We start from the raw sequence: 17,725 nt of genomic DNA, 5'->3' as shown, positions 1-17,725 counted from the left end.
AAGATGTCACTGCAGCTTGGCTTATACTAAGAAGGAGGGATTTGGAAATAAGCCAGACATTCACGGATGCCGTAATGGCTGAATAAATGATGCTTCACTGTTAGATACTATGTTGTGTGCGTGCACCTCGGCTTCCTTCCATGGGCCGTCCGTCCGCTGTGTGGGGACTGAGGGAGGCGGCCTCCACCACAGCCTTTAAACACACTCAGGGCAGATGGCAGGTGCTTTGGCAGGTGCCGGCCTAGGGATCTCTCACCTGCCTGCAGGTTCTCCTTCCTCCTCAGGCAAAGCCATGTGTCAGCAGGTGTGTGGGAAGGGCAGACAGCAGAGTCCCTCTTACAATAAATCATGAAGGTGTCTGCAGCATTCTGCCACTTCCAAGGGTGGGGAACAGGAATTCTCCGAAATGAGTATAAACATGGTGTGAAGCTTCAAGCTTTGGGTTTGAACCGTGGCTCTGTCGTTCGCTAAGCTGGCAGCACTGGACGATGTATTTTATTCTCTTAACTGGCTGTCTATTTTACAGAAGTGCTGTGAGGACTAAAGTAGGTAAATATACGTGAAAAATCGATGGTGCAGAATACTAGACAAAGGCCTCTTGCCTTTTCTATCCTGGAGTCTATCTCCGGAGTCAGCCATGGGCCAAACCCCACCTGCCACCTGTTTCTGTAAATATTTCATTGGAACACAGCAAATCCCCTTGTTAGGTGTTGTCTGTGGCTATTTTTGAACTACAAGGGCAGGGATGAGAGCTCACATCAGAGAACGTCTGGCCCACCACTTCTTTAATTAATTTTTATTGGAGTATAGTTGATTTACAATGTTGTGTTAGTTTCTGCAGTATTGCAAAGTGACTCAGTTATACATATACATACATCCACTCTTTTTTAGATTCTATTCCCATATAGGTCATTACAGAGTATTGAGTAGAGTTCCCTGTGCTATACAGTAGGTTCTTATTATCTGTTTTGTACATAGTGGTGTGTATACGTCAATCCTAATCTCCCAGTTTATCCCCACCTTTCCCCCTTGGTAACCATAAGTTTGTTTTCTACATCTGTGACTCCATTTCTGTCGTGTAAATAGGCTCATTTGTACCATATTTTTAGACTCCACATATAAGCGATATATGATATTTGTCTTTCTCTGTCTGACTTTCTTCACTCAATATGACAATATCCAGGTCCATCCATGTCACTGCAAATGGCATTCTTTCATTCTTTTTTATGGCTGAGTAATATTCCATTGTATAGATATATCACATCTTCTTTATCCATTCTTCCATCCATGGGCTGGCCCGCCACTCCTTAAAATCTGCCCCTGTGTCTGGAAAGATCTCAGAGAAATTAGTGACGCTGTTTGCTTCCAGGGAGGAGAATTGGCTGGTTGGTGGCCATGGAGAGAGATTTTTACCTGAATATCCCTTTGCATTTTTTGATTGTGAGTCATATATTTCCTACTCATAAAAGAAAATAAATTTAAAGTTTCAAAAACATGTTTGGCCCACAAACACAAGCCAAAAATATGCACTTCTGGCTCTAAGCAAAAGTCCCTGGACTATCAGATGTTTTTGCCATCTCCCTGTCTTTCTTAACATGAGTGTCACAAAATGATGGCATGCGTATGAAAATATTGTTACTAATGAGAAGTGTCCACTTATGAATAAGGGCCTTCTTCATAATTTTATTGGTAATTATACTTTTCACTTTGTCTAAGTCATTTTCTTAGAGCTTGTCTATACAATAACGAGCTGAATTTCCTTATGTGTTAAATTTCCTGCATCCTTTATTGAAAGAAGACTGTAAACTCTTTCAATATAGTCTCAAAAAGGCAGCTCTAGTTAAAGCACATCTTGTCAAGTAGCATATGCTTGGCTGCAAGGAACAGAGCACAGAACTCAAAGTGATTTAAGGATATGGAGCTGATTCACCTCACAACCTAGGACACCCAGGGGTCAGGGCTGTCCACGTGTCCCGGGGTTCTGTGGTCTCACTGTTATCAAACCCAAGTTCATGAGCCCGACACACAGTGAGGCCAAACAAACCAAAATGTCAGAGTCTGGAGCAGAGAAAGGGTTATTGTAGGGCCACACAAGGAGAACGGGCAGCTTGTGCTCAAAAAGTACAAACTCCCCGATGGTTCTGGGGCAAAAGTTTTTCTAGGCAAAATTTGGGGGGAGGGCTGCAGGGTGTGTGACCATCCTCTGATTGGCTCCTGTAGATGAACTCAGAGAGATGTATCAAACTGTTATGTATGTACCTGGAGGAGAGAACAGGACTAGGACCCATGCTTCACTACTCTTTCTTTCTGTATTCTCTCACTCCCCTAACTAGTCACTGTTTGAATCTTCCCTTTGGAACTCAGGGGATGTTGAGGAGGCTGAAACCTTTCTCCTACAAGCAAGAAACTGGGGACCTGGAGGGTCTTTGGGGCCTGGGAGGGCCCCAGGGTCCTGCTCAGTTTCATCATCAGTGGTCCCAGTTCTTTTCATCCTTCTGCTCTGCCAGCCTCAGGGCTTTGGATTGTCACCCAAATACCTTTGTGCCTCATGGTCAGCTCTGGACACCCACATCCAAAGCAGGAAATAGGGCTGGGGTGGGATGAGGGAAGTGGCAGCAAGAAGTCTCCTTCCCCAGAAATTCTGCAGCAGCCCTTCACCTTACCTCTCATTGGTCAGAACCAGGTCACCTGACCCCTCCTGGCTGTCAAGGATGCTGGAAACGGGTGGCTGGGTTGAGACAGGTACTTGCCTATTTAGACAAGGATTTACCTATTTATAGAGGTATTTGAATTTGGATGACCATCTGGGTTTAGGGAGGTACAGATGCCCCTCTGAGCAAATGAGAAGAGGTTGGTCCATGTCTGCTGGGAGGCTGGCCTGTGACTTGACATCGCTGTGCAGGTAGACACACATCCTGGGCTACGAGCTCGCTAACCCTCCTCTGGGTGGGTCCTTGCCCTCCACTCCCCTGTGTTGTCCACGTGCAATTATTGGCAAGGATCACTTTCAATGGTGGTTTTCCAGAAGTGCAGACAACCGTGATGGTCCGTCCGGGTGCTCAGGGATGGGAGCTCTTGGTTGTGCTTTGTGCCCCAGCTCTGGCTTTTCTTCTCTGTCCCCTGGGATGATGGGACTCCTCTCCCAACTATGGGCCCTCAGCCGGAAGCCACAGTGCTCTGTCCCCTCCTCACCAAGCCCAGCATCTCCTCGTAATTGCAGTAGACAAATGTTTCCCCTTCCCTCTGAGCATCAGTCTCTTCTGTAAGTGAGGCTTTATTACTTTTGGTCGAAGTCCTGTTGCAAGATCTCTCAAGTAGCAACAGGCTTGTGCAGTCTTCAGAACTGAAGGGAATTTCAGAGCCAGGAAGTCCTGTATTGCAGAGGTGACATCAGCTCATGAAAGGAAACCTTTGAGGCCCGGGGCCCCATGTCCCCTCAGCATGCAGTTCCTCATATCACGCTCACCTGCCTGACATGTGCAAGACGGAGTTTTGCTTCTGCAGCTCTTGTGATACAGTTGCCCCTGGAAAAGCAGAGGCTTCTGCTCTCAGGCAGATGTAGTTTCTTCTGGATCACGGAATACAGCAAGACTCTAGTTTTTACCTTAATTTCATTCCAAATGTGGTCGGGCTCAGAATTTTTTTCGCCAGGAATTGGCTTCCCAAACAGTGTTTCTTCCTGTATGTGGGCAACACTTCCTGATAAGTTCTGTCCTGCCTGCTTCCTGTCCAAACTGGGACGGCTAAAGAGCCTCTGTGTTACTGTATTCTGTTGGCATCACTTCACCAACAAATCATTAAATACTGATTACTCAAAATAAAGGAGAGTTTTGAAGATCAAAAATAAACAGAAAAATGGCTAATTGAATAATCTAGGACAGTGATTTTTCAAGGTGTGGCTTTACATCCCATCTCAGAAGATTGGAAACCTTGACTGACAAAACAGGGGAGCTGTGCATCCACATGGAAGGTCTAAGCCTCCCCTTAAGCTTGTTCCAAATCAGTGGCCTCAATCCCAAAGAGAAGAGATTTGGAATCAGCACCTCATGGTGTGTGAAACCAAACAAACTCTGTAGTAATTTCAGGCAAATTATTCTTCAATAATAAGAATTATTATTCTTACTATACATCATGAAAAAATGCTTTGGTCCAAACGTTGAATAAAAAAGTAGTGGGGGGCTTCCCTGGTGGCGCAGTGGTTGAGAGTCCGCCTGCCGATGCAGGGGACACGGGTTCGTGCCCCAGTCCTGGAAGATCCCACATGCTGCGGAGCAGCTGGGCCCGTGAGCCACGGCCTCTGAGCCTGCGCGTCCGGAGCCTGTGCTCCACAACGGGAGAGGCCACAACAGTGAGAGGCCCGCGTACCACAAAAAAAAAAAGTGGTAGGATAAAATACATATGCACACAGTGTCCTTAGAAAACACTCGGCAAGGAGGTACAAGAGTAGAATGGATCAACATTTAATAACGGGGGTTTGGGCGTCTGGGGGCTCCATGGTAGACGTCGCTCGATCTTTTAACATGACTTGTTCAACCATCGGCACGATTCTAAAGAACAAGGACAAGATCATGGAACATGTGAAGTCTGCTGTGCGGATGATGCAGGCAATAATATCGAAGAAACGTGGAAAAGTGACGGAAGAGATGGAGAAACTCCTCAGTGTGTGGATGCAGGATTAGCACCAGTGTCGAGTCCCGCTCAGCTTAATGGTGATTCAAGAGAAAGCTAAAAGCCCTTAAGACGACCTGAAGGAGAAACATGGTGAAGAATCAGAGGGCGCGTCTTTTAATGCCAGCCATGGCTGATTTCATTGGTTCAAGGCTAGAGCCAACCTTCACAACCTAAAAGTAAGTGGCGAGGTAGCAAGTGCAGACCAGTAGCTGCCTGGGAATTTCCTGAAATGTTTCGAGAAATTACTGATGAAGGCATGTATTTACCCGAGCAGGTTTTTAACGTGGATGAGACAGGACTATACTGGAAGAGGATGCCAGACCGAAGTTACATCAGTAAGGAGGAAAAGTTGATGCCAGGCTATAAAGCAGCAAAGGACAGGCTAACTGTTGTTTGGTGGCAATGCTTCTGGTGATAGGAAGCTGAAGCCTGTCTTAGTTTATCACTCAGAGACCCCAAGAGCCCTTAAAAACATAGCCAAGGGCTCTCTTCCTGTTGTGTGGAAGAGTAACCCCAAAGCCTGAGCTACACGGGCCATTTTCCAGGACTGGTTTTTCCACCACTTTATTCCAGAGAGAGAGAAATATTTCTTGGAGAAGGACATCCCGTTCAACATTCTTTTGCTGCTCAACAATGCTCCAGGCCACCTCCCATTCATGGACGACTTTCATCCCAACGTCAAAGTAGTGCACTTGCTACTGAATATTACATCACTCATCCAACCTATGGACCAGGGAGTTACAGCGATTTTCAAGAAATATTATTTACATCACACTTTTTGCCAGGCAGTAAAGGTGAGTAACCAATCAGGAACAACCTTGAGACAATTTTGGAAGGACTATAACATCTACAAGGCCATAAAAAACATTGACTTTGCTTGGTGTGAGGCTATGGCCGTCACCATGAATGGGGTTTGGAAGAAATTTTGCCCGCAGTTCGTTCATGATTTCCATGTATTGGAGAAGGTGGATGAGGAGTCCAAAGAGGTCTTCAGCAATGTAGTGACCCTCAGCGAGAAGCTGGAGCTAGATCTGCAAGAGGACGGCTTCATTGAACTCCTTGCTGTGCAACACGAGGAGCTTATTAATGAAGACCTGATGGAATTGGAGGCCCAGAGAAAGGACGAAGAGGGACAAGAGGAAGAAGAAGTAACTGAAAGACCAAAGAGATTCACGACGCAGGAAATGGCAAGGAGATTTTCTTTATCTGAGGAGGCACTGTTAGTTTTTGAGGCACAGGACCCAAACATAGAATGGTACATGAAGTTTCAACAGCCATTCAGAATTCAATCCAGTGCTACCATGTCATCTATGATGAGGTAAAAAGAGCTACTGCCCAGACATCACGGGATCATTTTTTCAAGAGGGTAGGTAGAATTGAATCCAGCCAGGAACCGGAACCTGTGCCATCAACGTCAGGCGAGAGTGAAACTGCAGCTTTCCCTCATCTTCTATTGCTGACGATCCTTCAGCTCTACCATCTCCCACCTCCTCTCGCTCCTCCAGTCATAACTCTTCTTGCCTGTTCGCTTGATGCCAGCCCCTGTGTGCCAGCTGTTGTGCTGTACTACTGTACTTTTCAAGGTACTGTACTGTAAGATGAAAAATGTTTTCTTTATTTTTTGTGTTTGTTTTTTATGTATTATTTGTGTGAAAAGTATTATAAACCTATTACAGTACAGTACTATACAGCCAATTGTGTTAGTTGGGTACCTAGGCTAGCTTTGTCGGACTTACGAACAAATTGGACTTACGAATGCAATCTCAGAATGGAACTCGTTCATATATAGGGGACTTAACTGTATTGGAATTTTAAGTGAATTTTATTTTCTTATAATTTTCCATGTTTCTAGAGAAATTTTGAATGGATAGGCACAGTTTTTACATTAGAAACAGAAAATGTTTGTTGTAAGAACACAGCCCGCTCCTCCCTTCCTCCTCCCCCTCCCCTGCAGGCTATGACTCTGCATAGGACCTCCTGACCTTGGTAGCCACCCCGTAAGGAGGAGACTGAGGACCCTTTAGCAGCCCTAGAAGCAGGTGCTGCCACGTTGGCAGAGACACAGGAAATGCAGGGATCTCACCTGATTTCACCAAGGAGTAGTTTTAAAAAACATTTTATATAATTGCCATAAGATGTGTGTGTGTGTGTGTGTGTGTGTGTGCGTGTGTGTGTGCATACATGCACTCAACCACAGCAAGAAAATCTAGGTTGTGAGAATAAGATACTAAATATATTTCTTTCTTTGGGGGCCAGTTATTTCCTCAGGGGTCTACCAGAAAGGTTACCTACATTTTCTTTTTCATCACCTGTCAAAGGATATGGCATCCAAGTTCCCTTTAACTACTGGAGGCTGAATAAATGTCCAGACGTGTGGGGTTTTCAGATGAGAAATCCATGCCCTTGGCCCATGTCACTCTTGCGCCCATCCTGGGTCTCAACAACCATGACGAGGGGGCTTCCACTGACCCTGCACATATGCACAGACCAGCACGTCCACGGGGCCACACAGCCTCACTTCCTCCATGCTGGATGCCTGTGTCCTCCCAGCCTGTGGTCCCCACCTCAGGGAAGGTGAGTCCCTTATCCTCCCAGGAAATGCAAACAATTCTGACCTCATTACTTTTCAGAGGCTGGTTTTCATTCCGGAGCCTATCACCTCTCGGGTCTTTATTTCCCTACAGTGTGTTCAGGCCCAAGAATTTACATATTGAAATATGCATGTGATCATCGTAACTTAACACCTGTTACCTCTCCTTTATACTATGATTAGGGCATTAAAATGATTTGAAATTTGAATTATTTGAAACAATGTATGCATGTGAGTTATACCATCTATAAGCTTCATTTCAGAAGGGAAGAGGGGGTTAGTTATTTCTCCTAAAAGGGAGCTGAGGACCAGGGCTACTACCAGCTCTCTCTAACTGGCCTGATCAGTTCCCTTCACTGGGCAAAAATATGAGTCCTCAACTCAGTCACGTTCTCTGCGTCAGCTTTTACCCACAAAACACTGAGATGCTATCCACCTGCCCTTTGAGGGTATTTGTCAAAATGGTCCAGAAATCAGAAGACTGGGTCTTCCAACCAGCAGTGTGAACCAGGGTCGCCGGACAGGCTGCAAGCCCAGCAAGGAAGCCTTACCTGCGGAGAGGAGAAAGTCTGACTACCCCCTTCGCTTGTTTACTATTGTGCCAGGTGGGGAGCAGAGACCCCATCTGAGCTCTTCACAGGCTTGCTGTCACCGAGGTTTTCCTTCTCTCAGTCACCAACTGTGACCGCCGACTGGCCGATCTTCCCCGGTAAAAGTACTGGAAATCATAGCCACATCCTAGGATGAAGAAATGGAGGCACAGAGAGGTTAAGCGACTTGTCCAGAGTCACACAGCTTGGATTTGAACCAAAGTCCCCTACTGCCTGTGGCTGAGGGTGCTGTCACAGGTTCCCTTTCCAGAATTCTGGCTTTCTCCCTGTGTTCGGGTGAAGTAAATCCTCTGCCTGGAAGGGAAGCAGCAGACAGGGCCCTCTCTCTGCCTTGCCCAGGGCACTTCCAGACCAGAGGTGCTGGGGCAGCCCCTCCCTCAGGAGCAGTTCTCCCCTCACTCGGGGCACTTCTGACCTTGCTGGATGTGTCGTGTGGACCTGCTGTCCTGCTCTCTGTCAGCTCCTATTTGGGCTGAACACCCCTTCCCCAGAGAGCACACGTACACATCCTATCCGTCTTGACAACTCTCACCTGCCCGGTCTCACTTCTCAGTGTCCCTTTCAAACTGTGGCAGCCAGGGCCATCCTGCTAAATGTATTCTTCTCAATTTGGGGCCAACTTCTGGCTTTTCAAGGCCATTTTGAATCCTGCAAGTTTGTACAGAAAAGCAGCCATGCATTTCTGTCCTTCCACACCCAGAATGTGTGTTTGTGTCTAAATATACATTTGCGTCGGGCCAGGTGTCAGTGGAGACAGTGGACTCAGCAGAGTGAGGAACGAACCTGCAGCACAAGGACTAAGACCCTCCCGCCACCCCGGCCGTCCCCCCAGCTGCTTGCACACTCGCGCTCACACTCACACATATCCACACCACTCGCGGCGCCGTCCCCCCACTCAGTGCCTCTCCTCGACGCCCCTGCTCCTCAACCCTCTCGGCCACCTCTGCTCTGCCTGCCGTTCCAGATCCTCTGGCAGCTCCACTCAGATTTATCTTGAAAAATGTCCAACACGTAACCCACTTTCCAAGGGCAGGTCTAGGAGGGAATAATTGCTGTTATATAGGGCGAGCCCCAGCGGCTCTCAGGAGATGCCCTGGTTTCCATAGAGCCCGTGCTCTGTTCACCCCCTGCCCCACCCCCACCCGGAACCCACAGTTAAGAACGTAGACAGAGACCCACTGCGGGAAGGGGCACCTACCTGGCTGGCATCGGTGCTCAGAGAGCAATGTCAGCAGACAGCGCTCATTGGTGATGGGGCCTGAGTGCAGAGATTCTTGGCAAGTCTTGAAAAGTGAAGAATTGCTGGAATTGGGCAGAGTGTATGATGAAGTAGCCTTGGATTGGTGGGTGCAGCAAAGGGAGGGTCTCGAAGGAGTCCCCAAAGCAGAGTCTCTGCTGCGGCTCATCTTCCGGGACCAGGGCCCCAGGAGCAGGCAACCTGGCCGTCGTTTTGTCTGCTGGTTTGTGTGCTTGGTCCCAGCACCATGTAACACGGGGACAGGAAATCCTGTTGGTTTCAGTGCTCAGTATTCATCAGAAGGAAGGCAAGCTTGAATCTATGCAAAAGGAAGTCTGTCTGCTTCGGAAGGGGTAGATGACAATCCGTATGCTCACAATGAAAGAAGGGATCAGGCAGAAGAAGCGTCCTTGCCCGTCTGGGTTAGCTACTAATTTTTATTTTAATGTTAAACCATTGCATGATTTATAATATAACTCAATCTATTAAGCACAGTTTAATGAATCAATCAGATATTTTTGCAACAAGTGAGACATATTAAGAATATGGGGCTTCCCTGGTGGCGCAGTGGTTGTGAGTCCGCCTGCCGATTCAGGGGACACGGGTTCGTGCCCCGGTCTGGGAGGATCCCACATGCCGTGGAGCGGCTGGGCCTGTGAGCCACGGCCGCTGAGCCTGCGCGTCCGGAGCCTGTGCTCCGCAACGGTAGAGGCCACACCAGTGAGAGGCCCGCATACCGCGAAAAAAAAAAAAAAAAAAAAAAGAATATGAATGTATTGGTGAATCAAATGACTTGCTCTAAATAATGCAACATGTTGGTGGTGCATCTAATTAGAAATTAAAATCAGGAAACTGATTAGAGACAATCATAAAAGTATGTTGATTTTGTTAAATATGTAGAAGGTGGGGGGCTAGGAGAAGCCACACTGACTGTTTAGAAAAGTGCTTCGCCAAGGGAGCAGAAGAAGCAGAGGTGAACCTGAGGCGGTGGTGGGCATCACCTCTGGGCATCACCTGTGGGCATCGCCTGTGCCGCCACCAGAAAGCTCAGCTGTGATGCCACAGCTCCGAGGCTGACTGGGAAGATTTTTAGTAAATGATTTCTCCAAATCCAGCCACAACGACAGCTAACTAACCTTCTCACTGAGTCTGGGCCCCAAATCAAGTCTTGATTCAGTCCCTTACTCTGCATATTTGTGATGTAATAAAATAGAATCTTCTTTCTGGGAAAAACTTTCGTATCATGAAAATATTGACATTGATCACAAAGCTACCTGGGAATAAGCTAAAACATAATGTCTGCAGGTATGCTTAGTTTTCAATTATTTTAGACCAAACGTTTAATAAAATAATTCTTGTGGGGAGACCGTCGTCTGACCGCAGGGGTCTGAAAGCGCTGGCTGGGCCTGGGGCCACCCCTCCGGTGGGAGGAGCATCAGACAGCATCCCTGTCTCGGCCCCCAGTCCTCTTGCTTGGCTGTTCCTTCACAGCACGCCTTTCTTTGCTTTGCACACTCTTGGATCTGTCTCCCCGCCCCCAGCCTCCTAGATTATGAGCCCTCGCCAGGCAAAGGCTGTGTTGGAGCCATCTCCTTACCCTGTGCGGCATCTAAGGAGACGCCCTGAACCAGTGTGTGCGTGAGGGAACCGCGTCCACCCTCTGCCCGTTGACCTGGAGGAGGGACAGTTCTGTGGATTCAGACCCACCTCCTCCAGTCACGGTTCCGTGGCCACTCAGGAGCTCCTGCTGGTCAAGGCTGAGGACTCAGCTAGCCCTTCAGGAGGATGGCCTGGCGGGGGATGAAGAAAGAGACGGGAAAATGTAGTAGAAAAGAGCAGTTGTCCCGGCCAATTGAAATTCAACAGATCCCCTGGGGATTCATTGTCTAAATGGCTTCTAATTTCCCTAAGTGTCTTGTCCTTTTCTCTCTTGTATTCAGGCATCCAGTGAGCAGGCACTGGTCATAAATTTCTGACATTCCCTCCCTGACTCCAGGAATGACAGTCTTCTCATTTGTGCAGAGCAGAGTCCTCCCTCCCCCACCCTTCGCAGGCCAGTGCCTGGTGCCTGCTCTCAGCCCACAGCCCCTGAGCTGGGGGCCTGGAAGGGGCCCTGCATCTCCCGCTCCCGGTGACCCTTTGCAAAACGTCAGACGGTGTCCCCTGATGGGTGGGTCTCTCCACCTGCTCCTAGCCCCAGGCAGCGGGAGGGCGCTCCTCCCAGTCACGGGTGCCCTCAGGGCTATGACCTAGGCAGGACAGGTATGAAGGACAGAGTTAAAGTGTGTTGGATGCCACTGGGAGGTCCCATGCCAAACATGTTACATGATATGGCATTTAATCCTCCCAACATAGTGAAGAGACCCTGTCACCAACCCCATTTTACAGATTAGACCTGAGGCCTGGAGAGATTAAGTGCTTGCCCAGGGTTTGTCTTTCTTTCTCTTTCACAGACACACGTGTGCACACAGACATGCAGACACACACACACACAGGCACACACAGGCACGTGCGCATATACCCCCTCATAGCAGCCTCCTTTCATGATCTTGGTTGCAGAGCCTTGGAAAGTTAAAACTGGTAGAAACTCTAGTTCAAGTGAGAAATCAAGCCCAGGAGCTGGTGGACAGCGCACTGGAGGTCACTCAGGGAAGGTATGCCAGAGAAACTATCGGGAACGTGAGCAAATCCTGAAACCCAGCGTCTCAGGCAGGGTCTCCCTGAATCGGCCCCGAGATGGGGACCCACAGGCAAGTGGCTAATTACAGAACAAGTCCTAGTTGGGGGTCAAGAAGGAAGCCAGACAAGGGACGGGAAGGGAGGCAGGATCTCAGGGGGTCCTACAGAGGGGAGCCTCAGCCAGACCCCCAAGGCTCTGGAGGGCGGGCGACACCTCTGACTTTGTCCGGCATGGAAGCAGGGGAGCTGGACTTTCAGGCCTTGTTCTGTCCTCACCGGCCTCCAGGCAGGACACCACCCTCAGGCACGTCCAGCTCTCTGAGTTTGCAGGGCAAGCAGCCCCTGTGGCCTGAGTCCACTGAAGAAAGTACAGCTGCTGGCTTTAGAAACTTGTCACGGCTGTCTCAGTGGAGAGCCCTCAGTGCATCACTTAGCCCTCCTCCCCTCCGTGGGAACAGTGGCAGTGGCGCCAGGCCCTGCCGTGTGCGGTCAGCAGCACAGACACTGTCAGAGCCAAGAGCAAGCAACGGAGGATCCACCAGGATGACTTTAAATGAGAAGCACAGGGCTTCCCTGGTGGCGCGGTGGTTGAGCGTCCGCCTGCCGATGCAGGGGACGCGGGTTCGTGCCCCGGTCTGGGAGGATCCCACATGCCACGGAGCGGCTGGGCCCGTGAGCCATGGCCACTGAGCCTGCGCGTCCGGAGCCTGTGCTCCGCAACGGGAGAGGCCACAACAATGAGAGGCCCGCGTACCGAAAAGTAAAAAATAAAAAATAAAAAAATAAATGAGAAGCACAGACCTGTGCCCAGGGAAGGTGGCACTCGCTGCTGCTCAGAGGAATCTCAACACTCATTTGCTTGAGCAGATTTCACGTTGAGTCAACACAGTGGCATTAGGGGACACCCGAAACCTCCTGGGTATCAGCCCCACTGTTTCTATTTCTTCCAGTCATTCACGCGGCACCTTGCATCGCATCAGGGCCGTGTGGGACTCGGGCCCATCCGTCTTCCAATGCCCCGGGGTGTGAGGTACAACCTGGGGACAAGCAGCCCCACTCTACAGACACAAAAACCGAGAGAGGGTGGAGTCACTGTTTCCTGAATTTTCCGCTCTATGAGCAAAGCCTTCAAGGCACTTCATTCCTCTCCCTGCTCTGATTTTTTCCCCTCAGACAGAGTCCTCCAAGGTCAGCGAGCCCAGGTGCAGGCCGTGGTCTGGAGAAAACCCAGACTCGGGAGACCCGGATGCAAGCATCAATTCTGCCACTTGGCAAATGTGACCTTGGGATCCTCAAGGCCATGGGGAGCTCCAAGGGCTGCCCATCCCCACTTCTAGGAATAAGGCCGTGCTCCCAGGTGAGAGGGCTTTGCGGACAGGCCGGTCGGGGTCTGGCCCCAGACCTGCAGGTGGGAAAGGCTGAGGTCTGAAACCAGAACATGGCTCAAGGCCAAAGACCAAGGCAAAGGGAGGTAAGTAGTGGATGAGTTGCCAGGTAGGTGAAAAGCCAAATGCATCAGGGCAAAACTGGGTCTGGGGGTGTGGTTCAGAGCCAGGCCCCCTCATCTTCCCTCACACACGACAGCCCAGGAACCGCGTCTCTGCACGCGGGTTGTGATGCCTGTGAAGGAGCCGGCCTGAGTGCGCAGCCCCAGAGTCCGGAGACCTGCCCAGTAGCCAGTGCAGCCCAGCGCCTTCTCCCGCCATGGACAGTAGACCCGCTCCTCCACGTGCCCCAGTGCTGGGGCTCACCTGCGCCCCACAACAATGCAGAGCCCGGGGAGGGGAGAGAAGGAGCTGTAGCCCGGCCGGCACTGCTCCCACCACCAGGCCGAAGGGAGGATGGGACCCCAAGGTGCTGTCCCGGGAGTGGGGATATTGGAGATGGGCCTGCCTGTGGGCAGACGCAGTGCAGCCCGCGTGGGCCGGGCCAGGGGCAGGTGGAGACGCACGCCTGATCCAGAGCACAGGAAAAGCCACGGGAACTTGAGATGCTGCCCTGAACCAGTTGGTCATGGCACCTGGTCCAGAGAGGACTCTTTCCTTGTGCTGTCAGCCCCAAAGTGGGTTATTGCTGTGGCCACACTTGGCGCCTTCTGTAGGAGGAGATCATCCTGTTCCCTGGTGTCCTGACATCCAGCAAACCATATCTAAGTCACCCCGGGCAGGACCAGCCGCTGATGTGCATGACAGTGGCCCAGGGAGCACAGCCGGGCACAGAGGGCAGGTTCCGGCACTTGCCCGAGGGAATTCCTTTATTCAAAGGCATCCTTTTCTTGAAATGTGTGATAAACTGGGAATCATAAAAATGAAATTGCTTAATTTCGTGGGGTTTTCCCTCCAGTTCCACATCCTGCAAAATTACAGAAGTGGTTATTTTTGCCATAGAATTCTCTCTTTTTTTGCAGGAAAAAAGCGCATGCCGCAAAAAGTATATTTTCTTGAGCCAAAAATGAGTTTGCAGGCTTTTGGGGAAATGCCAGAAATGATGCTAATAGTTAATGGCGGTGTTTGAACGCGTAGTGTTGCACCAGCAATGTTTTCATGGACCCCAACCTCTCAGTTTCTCATTATGTTAGAGCCACACCGGTACACACAGTTCTTTTGCTCAGCAAGAAAAACACGGTCTTCTTGCATTTGAGTGAAGGAGGGGCACTGTCCACTTTGGCGCATGGATCAAAGTGGATTTATGAATCCATTTTTTGAGGCTAGTGTTTCTGAACACATGGTGCAAATTCTGGCTTCACAGTCCATCCTGAAAGCAGGGTTTTATAAAGCTAAGCTTTTCCTAATTATTTTTCTCTCCAACAGTCCTGGAAATAAACATATTTTCCTGCTTCCAGCTAAAATACAATTTCTTAAAGACACTGATTATTCTGACACTGTCCTCTGTCATGATAATAGATATGGGTTATGGATCATTAACTGCATCATGGAAATTAGTCACCTGCCGAGGCAGGTCAAGGGGAGAACAGAGGACCAGCCCTGCTGGCAACAGAGGGGCCGGTGCTAGAGGCTCTGGTGTGACAGTCTGTGTGGTCACCTGACATCACGTATCCAAGAGAACGTGAGGCCAAATCTGTGTTCAGGTCCAGGAAGAAGAAATAAATTGTCAAAATCAGGAGAGGGAATGGGTGAGGGTGGGAGACCCCCAGCGGAAAGGGTTCACGATAGCATGGAGAACAGGGGGCCCCTTGCACTTGATCTCTTTCCTGGTTGGTCCCTGACTGCCTGGTGTGTGTGGGCTGTTTCCTGGGAAAGGTGTAGGACTTATCCCAACTGGACAGCATCACCACACCTGCCCACTTCACTGTCGCAAGTGTGTCCCATGTGTCCTATATGTGTCCCACGTGTGTCCCGTGGTCCTACACTCGCTGAGCCATCTCTCCGGACTCTGACTTTAAAGTCTGGGGCAGGGTGGAGCACGAGCCCACGTGTTCACGCTCTGATGAGAGAGATGAAGGCTATTCCAGGATGAGAAGCCAAGAAATATGCAGGGGTGGGTCCTAAGCAGCAAGGCCCATGGGAGCTGGGGCAGAGGGAACCAGACAGAAGGACCTGGAGGATCTGACAACAGACTTGGCCTCACTCAGCCTCGGCCCCCTTGAAACACTTGGATGAACGATAACATCCATCTCCCCTCTCGTGTGGCATCTGAAGGCCTTTTAGCACCAGCATGCTTTGTGCCAAGAATCTAGATTTCGCCATGCCCCTCAACTCCCCTGCAAAAAGTCCCCAGCAGCCCCGCAGTCTTGCCAACTGTCTTTAAAACAATAACCCGCCATCCCTGCTCAGGAAACACACTGCGCGCATGGAGCACGTCTTTGTCTGTACACGGCCAGGCAGCAGATACTATAACCATGCTCGTTAGACAGGAGGAAACCAGGCTCCCTGCGTGAGGACAGGCCACAGGAGTGGCAGACACCTACTCCCAGGCTCGCTGAGCCCCTCACCGTGGTAAGCCTTTAGCTCGCCCCTGACGCACACCCTCCGTGAAGGATGGCTGCTCGCCGAGCTGAAGACAAGCCAGATCTGAGCCCCTTCCTCACTCACTGGCTGCGAGACCACCGGGCCAAACACTCAACCTCTTCATCTCCTGGGGTCACTCCTGCCTCCCCACTGAGCTCAGGTCCAGATTCAGTGAAGTCACGTGCATTGAGAACAAATCTTACTCTTAGCAGCAGCTGATTGCAAACCAGCTCCAAACGCCTCCCACCCCCATGCATCCCATCTCCAGCGGGACCTCAGGACCCCACCCATCAAAAGCCGGAGGCTGTCTCCCAGCCACCCCCATGCATCCCATCTCCAGCGGGACCTCAGGACCCCACCCATCAAAAGCCGGAGGCTGTCTCCCAGCCACTCCCATGCATCCCATCTCCAGCAGGACCTCACGACCCCACCCATCAAAAGCCGGAGGCTGTCTCCCACCTCCTGAACTTGGGCCATGCGACAGCTTTGGTAAAGGAGACCTCAGTCATGTGATGTGGGCTTGGAAAACCGTGTGCACTGGGCCCACAGCGCTGGGCACCACCAGCTCTGTGAGGAGCCCCGGGCCAGCCTTGGGGGAGCAGCGGCCCATCCCCCCAGTCCACAGCCAACCACCCCGGACACTTGAGGAAGGCTTTGGTAGGCAGCGACCACGGATGCCCAAGGGAGCACAGGTGACACCACCCAGCGGCTCAGCCCTCATCGCCACCCTCAGAGCCGTGAGCCAATAGAGGGCTGCGTTTTCAGCCACAACGTTTGGGCTGGCTTGTTTGCAGCAGTGGGTAACTGATCCACTGCACCACAGATGTGGCTTACAATTTGTTAACTTACTGCTCTCCTTGATTCATTCCAAAGTGGTGTGACAGATGCAGAGCCAGACTGCAAAGTCTGTAGCCCCGACCTGGGCTTCACTCCCCACTCAAGCCACCTGAGAATCAGAGGGCTGTACCAGGAGAGCACCGAGAACTCCTCCAGCTCTGATGTTCTGGAGTGCTGGGGTATCTTTTCCTGTTCTAAACTCTCACTTCAACATTGCCTCAAAATTTTGTGTAGGTTTTGAATCTCTCTCCTTTTATTTCTGATACCAATTCACATTTTTCTTAGAGCCTCACCTATCATGTCTACACTGGACATCTGAGTGGTCATCTTTCTGTCCTTCTAAGTCCACAGGATTCTCCTGTGATAAGACATTGCAGCTTTTCAATTCCTGGATGTCATCAATCAAGACGATTTAATAACAGATCTGGGGAAGAGACAAGAAAAAACTGGATGAATGACATTGCCTTAAAATTGGGTACACCCTCTCCACTGTTAGTATTACAATTAATGCATAACAAGGCTGAGCATTTCACACGTTTGATCTAAAGCTGGTTTAGAAGGAGCCTCACTGAGCTGCCGGCACCACACAGGGCACGGCAGGGTACTTCATAAGCTCTGCCTGGTGTCTGGAACCTTTCAGTTCACAACGTGTTGAGGAGCGCCTCCTGCCTGAAGACCTCCAGTCCGCGCTTCCTCTCATCTGGGCACCTGCCTCTGGGAACTAACAGCTTCTCCTGAAAGCTGTCCAGAAGCCTGACGGCTGGCTGGTGACTGAGCGACAGTTCAAAGCACAGGAATTGGCCCCAGAGACCTCTCTTAGCTCCATCAGTTCTGTAATCTCTCCTAAGAGATAAGCCTTGTCCAGAAGGTTACCCGATACCCAGGAGATTTGGTGACTTCTGCTGTCTCCCTCTGCTCAGTACGCGACCGCCCCTTGTTTGCTTTCCTATTTCAGTGTGGCATCACGGTACGACACTGATGATAACCTTCCAAGCAACAACCAGGGATCCAGACCGAAGAGAAACCACCCTATACGTGCAGCTACCTACCATCCCAGACCAGCCAGGTGCCCACCAGGAGCCGTGGGTGCCTTCCCTGAACTGTCACATCTGCCAGGAGCAGGGGACGCCCC

At 50.4% G+C, this 17,725-nt stretch overlaps 2 long non-coding RNA genes across 2 annotated transcripts; both read right to left on the bottom strand.

Moving 5' to 3' along the window:
• Positions 1 to 4,358: 4,358 nt before the first annotated feature.
• LOC116740596 lies at positions 4,359 to 9,517 on the bottom strand. The gene is made up of 3 exons (XR_004345916.1): positions 9,071 to 9,517; positions 7,813 to 7,999; positions 4,359 to 4,745 (listed from the first exon to the last, which is right to left on the bottom strand). It is a non-coding gene; the product is annotated as an uncharacterized LOC116740596 (long non-coding RNA).
• Positions 9,518 to 10,717: 1,200 nt separating this feature from the next.
• On the bottom strand, positions 10,718 to 17,725 carry LOC116739592. The gene is made up of 4 exons (XR_004345645.1): positions 17,643 to 17,725; positions 16,887 to 17,017; positions 12,590 to 12,846; positions 10,718 to 10,899 (listed from the first exon to the last, which is right to left on the bottom strand). It is a non-coding gene; the product is annotated as an uncharacterized LOC116739592 (long non-coding RNA).

This window comes from Phocoena sinus, chromosome 15, assembly GCF_008692025.1.
Source record: "Phocoena sinus isolate mPhoSin1 chromosome 15, mPhoSin1.pri, whole genome shotgun sequence".
In the NCBI taxonomy this organism is placed as follows: domain Eukaryota; kingdom Metazoa; phylum Chordata; class Mammalia; order Artiodactyla; family Phocoenidae; genus Phocoena; species Phocoena sinus.
This window is presented reverse-complemented; position numbering and strand designations above follow the sequence as displayed.